General features: G+C 36.2%; 1 long non-coding RNA gene across 1 annotated transcript in view; it reads right to left on the reverse strand.

Annotated features, from left to right (window-relative positions):
* LOC103097477 (uncharacterized) overlaps positions 1-98 on the reverse strand; it is an 82,429-nt gene extending 82,331 nt beyond the window's left edge. The window contains exon 1 of the long non-coding RNA XR_008914672.1: positions 1-98. This is a non-coding gene — a long non-coding RNA (uncharacterized LOC103097477).
* Positions 99-10,547: the final 10,449 nt, after the last annotated feature.

Here is a 10,547-nt window from a genome sequence, read left to right on the forward strand (position 1 = left end):
CTCTGAAGTTGCTAAGCCCAATCTTTTGGTGATGTCCTCAGGCTGCTTTCAGTGAACCTGCTCCCTACTGATCGTGTTCAGTTTCTTGTGGACATGTGGATGCAGCGTGTGGTCTAAAACAGACATGGGAATTTCTTGACATTGCAGTTTTGCTTTGCTGATCTGACAGTTGCTGCCAATTCCCTGCCAAGCATGGTTCCACTGGGCGTGAAGATAGAGAGCTTCTCTTCACTTCCAGTTTCTGGCTTCCACTCAAGTCCCCAGCTGATGTACTTTATTGTAAGAGGAGGCATGAATTTTGCCATTACCCTTCTAGCTAAAAGCATAGAAGCCTTTTGCTATAGCTTTTTCAGGAAAGCAAAGCCCTGACATACTCAGTCATGATAGTGGAGGAAGGGAGAAACCTTACCTGCTTTTCTCCCCAAATTAGTGGTGGTGGAGGTCTGTCTCTTTGGACTTGACTGGTATCAGAAAGAAATTCCTTGTCTTAGCTATCAAGAATTTAGGAACATTCAACAACATTAAGAACACCTTCAGGCTTAAGTCTACTTTTTAAATTCAGTTTTCAAGTCACCAAGGGCATCTCTTATAGGCTTCACTCTGATTTAGAATTAGAAAGTCCTTGTGACTCTCTGCTTAACTTTCTGATTCTAAAATAGATTGTCTGTTTGTTTAGACTGCCTTCCCAATCAAGTGGAAGGGAGGCTTTCTGAGATTCATACTTCTGTTTGGGACATGTTGAGTTTGGGAGGCTAGAAGAAAATTAAAATGGAAATTTCCAGCAGGTAATTCACAAAGTGAAACAAAAACTCAGGGAAGGAATTGGCATTGGGGACCCAGATTTTAGAGATATCTGCATAAAGGTCATAATTGTATACCTGGCTACAGATGAGATCACTAAGGGAGAGAATATAGAGTGAAAAAATAGACTCCATCCTTAAGGGACACCCACACTTGGGAGACAATATAAGGAATGATAAATCAGTAAAGGAGACTGAAAAGAAGTGGTTCAATAGATAAAATAATCAGGAAATGGCAATATCATGGAAAAAAATACAACAAAGAAGAGAATGTGGTTAAAAATGTAAAGAATAGCCCCAAAATGTCAAGAAGTAGGAGGATTGAGGAAAGTCATCAGGTCTAATAGTGAAGACCTTGGTTGGGAGAGCAGTTTTACTTGAATGATGCCAGAATGAAAAGGAAATAAATGTATTGAGAATAAATTATTTTCTAGAAGCTTGCAGGAAATGGCAGAGAGGAGAAAAATGGAATGGAAAATTTGCAGGAGGCAGAGAGGTTGGCAAAGTCAAGTGAAGGGATTTTTTGTTTAATGGAATGTGGGAGATCTAGTTATGTCTTTAGGCAATAGAAAATAGAAGAGCAAATACTAGAGATGAGAGAGAGAGAGAGAGAGAGAGAGAGAGAGAGAGAGAGAGAGAGAGAGAGAGAGAGAGAGAGAGAGAGAGAGAGAGAGAGAGAGAGAGAGAGAGAGAGAGAGAGAGAGAGAGAGAGAAAAGTTTCTAGGGAGAGAAAGGAGGATATATAGTTGACCCTTGGAATGAAGAACCACCTCAAAGACAAGAAAAAAGGAGGCAAGATATAGATGGGTTTCCAGGTATGGAAGAGAATAAAAGTTGACAGTCAATGGCTATTATTTCCTCAATAAAATAGAAATTGATAACCTGAGAGAGAGAGAGGTTAGGGAAAGTATAGGAAGCTTAAGTGAAGAGATAATTGGGAACAGTTGCTCAGGGGGCAATAGTTTTGCAACACAATAGTGAAACCATAATTGAGGTTAGAGAACATAAATTTGTAATACATACCTAATTGTCACAGTGGCATATTCAGCAACATTGTGGGAGCAATGAGTGTTTTCATTGTTTTTAATTTTAATTTTAAAAATTGTATTAATATTTTTGGGTTTTTTTAATATCCTCTACATTTCTCAAATTATCTTTCCCCTTCCCATAGAAACTCTTACTAGTTTCTAATAAGCTTTATTAAAGTTGGATTGGTGGAGATTTCTTTCACAGGAGAAGTGAAGAATGTAAAAAGGGCTAGACACTAGACTATAGCCACAATTGTATCGGGGCCAAGAGTCTATTAAAATATCCTCAGTCTCTCATTATCTTAATGATGCTGGCTTACTTTACTCTAAAGAAAAGCTTGCCCCATGCAACATGTTTTACGTCTGTTGCTTCCCATGAGATCATGGAAAGTTCATCTCCAGCAAATGAATTCTGCAGCATTTTTATGAGTTCTGCTATTGTTTCCCTCCACATCTGTGCATCAGGATAATGTGGGTTATATCTTTCTTGCATCTGCTCAGTAGAGGCCAGTGTCCATGGTCTTGAATAAAAGATCCTCTCTGGGCTATTGCACCTGTTGAAGATTTTGAGAGTTTTTTATTGTTATTTTTCATGTTGATGGCTTGGAGCCAGACATACCCAAGGAAGTAAGTCCCATGGAGTAGGAGGTAGGCAGGGATGCTCTGAGAAGGCCAAAGGTGAAAGCTGAGAAACCCTAATGGGATGCTGACCCAAAAGAACCATTTCCTCTCATTGTTCCTCCACCTCTGGCTGTATGGTGTTGCCATCCATCCTTCTCTCTTTCATAGAGTTTCTTTTTTTGTTTCTTCCAGCTGGTGTGTTCCCTTATGAAAAATACATTAATAAACCCAAAGTGCCAAACTCTCTCTATCCCCAACAGACACACTTGGTGCTGCATACAAACAGCTGCAATTGCAAACTCAAAGTTAGAGCTGTTTTGTGTCATGTCAAAATTCAGCTGTATTCTTCAGGTACATCCCACATTTCTGAAAATCAAAGTTATCTGAGTGGCTAGTTGTTGTTGTTGAGTTATTTCAATTGTCTGCCTCTTAGAGATCCCATTTGGGGTTTTCTTGGCCAAGATAAAGAAGTGTTTTTCCATTTCCTTCTCTAGCTCATTTTACAGATGAGGAAAGAGAGTCCAATAGGATTAAGTCATTTTCCCAGGATCCACTAGTGTCTGAGGGTAGATTTGAACTCAAAAATAGAAATCTTCCTGACTCCAAGACTGGCACTCTATCTGCTATGTCACTTATCTGCTCATGGACACAAAGATATTTTGCTGGGGGCTAAAGGAGAAAGTAACCCAAAATAAGGACCAAAGACAAGTGCCATAAAACATGTAGAGACCATGGGACATTACTGAAAATAATGCAGGGAGATATTTGGGGCAGGGCCAGGGAGGAACTCTCACCTTGGATGCAGAACCCTCATCTGATAATTTCATATTTAAATTAGTTATTGTTAGTATCTACGTATGAAGCCTAGCTGCTTTTTATGATGCCTAAGGAATGCAAATCCTGTCAGCACCCATTAAATTTTAAGGCTAAGAAAATAACCCAACTGCTCTGCCCATATTATGACTTTTCCTAGAGACCATAAGGTTAGATTCTGTACATTTAGGTTTCAGATACCAATAGGTTTTGCAGTTTTTTCCTTCAGTACATCCATGCTTAGATCACTTTACCATATCATGTAAATTTGCCCCAGGGCTTGAAACTTAAAAAAATTTCTAAGTCATTATGAAAATTATAATGAATACTTTATCAGTTATCCACAAAAGATGAGAATTTGCCCAGTCCTTGAGCCTCTTGTCAGAAATAAAATGAGGAGCCTGAGATAGTTTTTTGTCTTGTTTGATTTTTTACAGGAAGAGTTAGCTACACTGATTTGAACCTCTGGAAGAGATAGAAAAGCAAAAATATGGACCTACCCTCAAGGAGCTCACATTCTAACAGAAGCAACCACAAGCAAATAGCTATATGCATTCCAGACTTACACAATGCAAATGGAAGGTAATAGCAGAGAGAAAGAACTAAAAGTAAAAAGGACCCTTTTTTGGAGGATGGAATTTAAGCTTAATTTTCAAGTAAGCCTGGGAAACCAGGAGATGGAGCTAGTCAATTATATCAAAGATTGAAAAGGACTTAAGGAGGATGAGGATTTAGAAAAACCTGTGATAGCTGGTAATTAAGAGATCATTAAGATGTATGAAAAGAAATAGAAATCAATATAGTGGAATAAGGCAGGAACTCTGAGCTCTCGCAAATTCAACTCTATACAACAATTTTTTTAAAAACCTCAAAATGAATCCTTGTGTAAAAAAAATACAAACAACAAAAACACAGTGTGAGACAATATTCCTACCCAAGACAAATTAGAAGGGTGGCAGGAAAAGTTTGTCTTACTCAGTTAAAAATGAAATACAGTCTTGCATAGACAGCACCTGGTTCTGGGCAAGCCAGGAGTAGGTCTAGCCCCAGTAAGCCAGCAGGGTAGCTCCTGACCCTTTGTAGCCAGGCCTTTGAACCCTCCACCCCTCAGGCATCCAAGCCTTGTGACTCCCTTGGCAGCCCTGTAGGCAGGCAGGCCCTGAACCCCTAGCCCAAGAAACATAAGACAGTGCCTCTTTTACGAGGAGCAGAACCCAACTTAAACATAAAGGTAACAGTCATAAATAGGCTGAAAAAATGAGCAAAACAAACAAACAAAATAGATCCTGACCAGAGAAAGTTAATAATGACAGGGAAAATAAAGGCACAAACTGAGAAAAGAACAGCATCAAAATAGCTATATGCAGAGCCTCAAAAGAAAAGGTAAAATGGTATCAAGAGAAATTTTAAAATGAAAAAACAAGAGTAACAGAAGAAAATGGGGGAAAATGAGTGATACAAGAAAATTATGAAAAAAATCAAAACCTTATAAAATAAAGTACACAAAAATAAAAAGCTATACTAAAATTCACTGAAGAAAATAGCTCTTTAAAAATAGAATTGGTCAAGTGAAAAGGGAGATATGAAAGCTCAATTTTTTAAAAAATCCCTTAAAATTATAATTAGGGAAGTGGAAGCTAATGACTCCATAAGACATCAAGAAATAATAATCAAACACATTTCAAAAATGAAAAAAAATAATAGAAGAAAATGTGAAATATCTCATTGGAAAAATAATTGACTTAGAAAATAGATCCAGGAGAGATATTCTAAGAGATATTAGACTAGTGGTGATTTTTTTAAAAGAGCCTGGATGTAATATTTCAAAAAATGATCAAGGAAAACTGCCCTGGTATTCTTGAACAAACGAGGAAAATAAAAATGGAAAGAATCCACTAATCACCTCCCAAAAGAAATCCCAAAATGCAAACTCCCCAGGAATATTATAACCAAATTTCAAAGCTCCCAGGCCAAGGAGAAAATACTATAGGCATCCAGAAGTAAATAATTTAAATATCATAGAGCAACAGTCAGGATTACATAGGATTTAGCAGCTTCTACATTAAAGGATTAAAGGGCTCATAATATGATATTCTCGAAGGCAAGAGAGTTATAATTATAACCAAGAATCACCTACCCAGAAGATCTGAAAATAATCCTTCAAGGAAGAAAAAGGGGTATTTAAGAATTGAAGACTTTCAAGCACTCCTGATGAGAAAACCAGATTCAAATCAAAAATTTGATTTACAAATATAAGATTCCAAAAAGCATAAAAAGGTAAACAGGAAAGAGAAAACATAAGGAATTTAATAAGATTAAACTGCTTACATTCCTACATAGGAATATGATATTTCTAATTTTACAACTTTATGATTACTAGGGCAGCTAGAGGAAGTATACATTGACAAAGGGCACAGGATTAAGTTGACTAAGATAGGATGGTATTTAAAAAATTAAGAGCTGAGAAAGAGGATTGTTCTGGGAGAATAGAGAGGAGAGAGATCGAATGGGGTAAATTTGACAAAATATAATACCTATCACTCTTAAAAACACTAGAGAGCATAGGAATAAATGAAACTCTCCTTAAAATAATAACTAGTATCTGTGTAAAACTGTTATAGAACATTATCTATAATGAGATAAGCTAGAACCCTTACCAATAAGATCAGAGTTGAAGAAAAGATACCCATTATGACCACTATTATTCACTATTATACTAGAAATACTAGCTATAGCAATAAGAGAATAAAAAGAAATTAAAGGGATTAGAATTGACAATGAGGAATATAAGATATTTTTTGCAGATGATATGATGGTATATTAAAGAATCAACTAAAAATAATTAAAATAATTAGCAACAAATTTGGTAAAGTTTTAAAATATAAAATAAATCCACATAAATCATTAGCATTTCTATGTATTAACACAAATGGCCAGAAGGAAGTGATTAAAAGAAAAAATTCATTTAAAATAACTGTAGACAATATAAAATACCTGGGAGTATACCTGCCAAGACACATACAGGAACTATATCAACACAATAACAAAATACTTTACAACTGGAAAAATATTAATTACTCATGGGTAGGCAATATAATAAAAATGACAATTCTCCCCAAATTAATTAATTTATTTGGTGTCATACCAATCAAACTACCAGCTAATTATTTTATAAATCTATAAAAAATAAAAACAAAATTAATCTGGAAGAACAAAAGATTAAGAATATCAAGGGAATTAATGGGGGGAGGGAGGAAGGTGGCCTAGCAGTACCAGACCTCAAATTGTAGTACAAATGTAGTACAAAAATGATGTAATTATCAAAACAATTTGATACAAAGAAATATAGATAGGTGGGATGGATTAGGTACACAATACACAGTAGTTGATGCCCATAGTAATCTAGTATTTGATAAACAAGTGTTTGATTCAAGCTTTTTGAGAGGATTTACTATTTGACAAAAACTGCTGGGAAAACTTGAAAACAGTATGTCAAAAACTAGGTATAGACCAACATCTCACATCGTATACCAAGATAAGGTCAAAATGGGTAAAAGATTTTGACATAAAGCAAATTATGGGAGCATGGAATAATTTATCTATTGGGTCTATTGGGTCTATAGATAAGGGAAGAATTTATGACCAAACAAGAGATGGAGAGGGTTCTGAGATATAAAATGGATAACTTTGATTATATTAAATTTAAACATTTTTGCACAAATACAACCAATATTAGAAGGAAAGCCAAAAGGTGTTGGAGGGAGGAATTTTGAAGCAGTTGTCTCTGATAAAGGTCCCATTTCTCAAATAGATAGAAGACTAAGTCAAATTTATAATAATATATGTCATTCTCCAATTGATAAATGGTCAATGGATATGAACTGATAGTTTTCAGATAAAGAAAGTATCAGATTGGCTACTATGACAGAAAATAAAAATAATAATTATTGGAAAGGATTGGGTAAATTGGGACACTAATGCACTGTTCGTATTGTTGTGATCTCATCCAATCAGTCTGGAGACCAATTTGGAACAATGACTGAAGGTCTATAAACCTTTCATCCAGCAATATCACCATTAGGTCCATATCCCAAAGATTTTTTTAAAAAAGGGAAAATGACCCATTTGCTAAAAATTATTTATAGTTGCTCTTTTTGAGGTGGCAAAGAATTGGAAATTAAGATGCCTATCATTTGGGGAATTGCTGAACAAGTTGTGATATATGATAGTAATGGAATCTCTTTCTCTATAGGAAATCATCAGCATGATAATGTCAGAAAAACTGGAATGACTTACATGAACTGATACAAAATGAAGGAAGCAGAACCAAGGAAATATGGTACACAGTAATAGCAATATTGTAAGATGATTTATTGTGATGGACTTGGTGATTCTCAGCTATACAGTGATCGAAGACAATTCTGAAGGATTTATGATGAAAAATGCCATGTGCCTCTAGAGAAAGAACTTATGAAGTTTGAATGCATATTTAAGCATACTATTTTCACTTCATTTTCTTTTGGATTTTTAAAAATATGTGTCTTCTTCCACATCATGGCCAATATGGTAATGTGTTTTCTATGATTGCACATGTATAACCTATATCAAATTGCTTATTGTCTCTGGAGTAGAAGGGTTAGAGGGATAAAATTTGGAGCTCAAATATTTACAAGATGTACGTTAAAATTATCTTTATATAAAATTCAAAAAAATAAAATATTGAAAGATTTTAAAAAGAGACCATTGCTAATTTTGGAAAAGGAAGTTTTATTTAAATTGAATGATGAGATAGGAAGCTAGATTGCAGAAGAATTACAGATTGAGAGGAAAAGAAGCAGAAACACCTAATCTAAATGACTTTCTAAAGAATATTGGCCAATCTTTCCTTGCCTCAATTCCCTCTCCTCTAAAACAATGAGGATAATAGCACCTATATCACTTGTTGTTGTGAGGATATCATGAGATATTTGTCAAGTGCTTTGTCAACTTTAAATAATGTAATAAATGCTAACTAGTATCTTTTAAAATAAAGATGATTAGCCAATAAGAGGGGCAGAAACATAATATAAAAGCTATGGAGAATGGTTGATCAAGAGGGAATTTTTTTAACTGGTAAGTAAAATATGAGAACATATATAAAATATAGACAACAAAGAAAGAACTAATAGGAAGGAATCATGGATTAGAGTGGAGATAATGATGGAGGCAATCTATTAGAGAAGACAAGATGGGATAAAGTTAAGGATGCATGTAAGAAGTTGGCCTTGGCAGGGAAAAGACCCACCTCTTCATGAAAGACAGGGGTGAAGGAGGAGATAGTAGCGGACAATGTTTGAGTGACATGTGATGAGGAAAAGGTCTCAGCAAATACCCTCAATTTATGACATCATGAGGTAAGATCTTCAGCTGAAAGGAGGAGAGCAGGGGGAGGCTTGAGAAGCTACAAAAAATTTTGCAAGAGCTGCTAAATTAGTGATCAAAAGACCTATAATCTTATATTTTCAAAAAATGATTTCAAAATTATGAGCAGAAAATTAGATGTCTTTCCAAATTGGCCATCTTCTAGTTTGGGACTGTAATATTTATAGGGAAAGAATGGGGGTATATGAAGAATGGGGGATATGGAAGTTTTGTAGCAGGGAATGAGGAGTTGAAGGGAGAGAGGGAATATGGCTGCTAGTGAGGCAAAGGAGAGAGATGCCCCGTGCCGAGAGGCTATTTTTGAACAAAATGGGGTGTCCAAGAAATGATCCACTTATGATAGCCTGAGGGGATGTCTTCTCTATCGATTGATGCTGAAGATGCCCCAGAGCAGGTAAAAACGGACCCTCCTGAGAGACAAGCCTTTCCCCAGACTTTGGTCGCCCAGCAGGGGTCTGATAAGGACCATTTGTAGTTGAATGATTGAACTGAGGTTCAGCTCCCTCTATGCCCCAGAAAAGATAGTCCACTTATATGGCTATGATATTCAAATAAGATAAATTTTAATAACCAGTTTGGATTAGAGAGGTATCTGGGAAAAGGGAAGAAGGATGTCCCTAAATAAGGTTGGAGTCTTTCTTAGCTTTGGAGCTGAGGCCAGGCCTTGCAGGCTGGTGGAGGGTTTCTCTTATTCCTGTCTATGCTATATCTGTGCTAGTTTTCTTAATTTCAAAATCTTAGCAGTAGACAGCAAGCAACAAGAAAAGTTCTGACTTTCAGAGCTGGTTGGGCCTGTCTCTTCTGGCTGAAGAAAGTAGAGGCACCTCAATCCAGAGACTGAGAAGTCAAGCTCCTCCCACCTCACCCACCAGGAAGGAAGTGCTCATCGCAAGACCAACTGCCACTCCCAGTTGCCCCTTCCCCACAACTGTCGGTCTTGTCAACTTCATCTCTCTCTAATATTCCCACTGTTGTTTGTTCCAACCCAGTGGCAGAAAGTCCAGAACTTGTTTTAGTTTCCTTTCCACAGGGTTAATCACTTACTCTCATTATGAGTAAGGACAACTCCAGTCATATAAATTGCAGGCATCTCTCCTTTTATTCCTCCTTGTGTAGTAGTTAGATTCTTGACTTTCTCAGCACTTAGTAAATGTTTCTAGTTAAATTGAACTAAATTAAGTTCTTACTATGTGGCAATACTCTATATTTCATCTCTGCTTTAAGGAAACACATTCTAGCAGGGGAGATGACCCATGTAAGAAGATAAGTACTAAAGAGAAGCATAAATCTATTTGTGCCCCAAGGAAGCTTATGAACATTGATGTCTAAGAATGAGGAGACATCAATCAGGAAGAGACAGGGTGAAGAAATTCATATTTCATACCAAGAAAGTTATCACAATGGCAGGATTAGAAGATATTTCAAAGGTGATCCAACAAAACTTATTCCTAAACTAGGATCCCTTCTCTCAGGAAACAGGGAATAAGAATTATGCACTGTGCTAAGCACTGTAACAAATATTATCTCATTTAATTCTCAAAAGAGCTCTGTGAGGTAGCTACTTATGATTCTGATTTTATAACTAAGAAAACTGAGGCATATATAAGTTAAGTGACTTCTCTAGGGACATACCACTAGTAAGTGTATGAGGCTAGATTTGATTTCATGTCTTTCTGAATCCAGTGTCTTTACTCTATCCATTGTGCCACCTTGATGACTCAACCTTCACTGAATTCTCTCACTTAGGAGGAATCCAGTAATTTTTTTTAATTTCTTTTTTTATTTGATCATTTCCAAACATTATTCATTGGAGACAAAGATCATTTTCTTTTCCTCCCCCACCCCAACCTCTCCCATAGCTGAC

The sequence above is a fragment of the Monodelphis domestica genome, chromosome 1 (assembly GCF_027887165.1).
Source record: "Monodelphis domestica isolate mMonDom1 chromosome 1, mMonDom1.pri, whole genome shotgun sequence".
NCBI classification, from domain to species: domain Eukaryota; kingdom Metazoa; phylum Chordata; class Mammalia; order Didelphimorphia; family Didelphidae; genus Monodelphis; species Monodelphis domestica.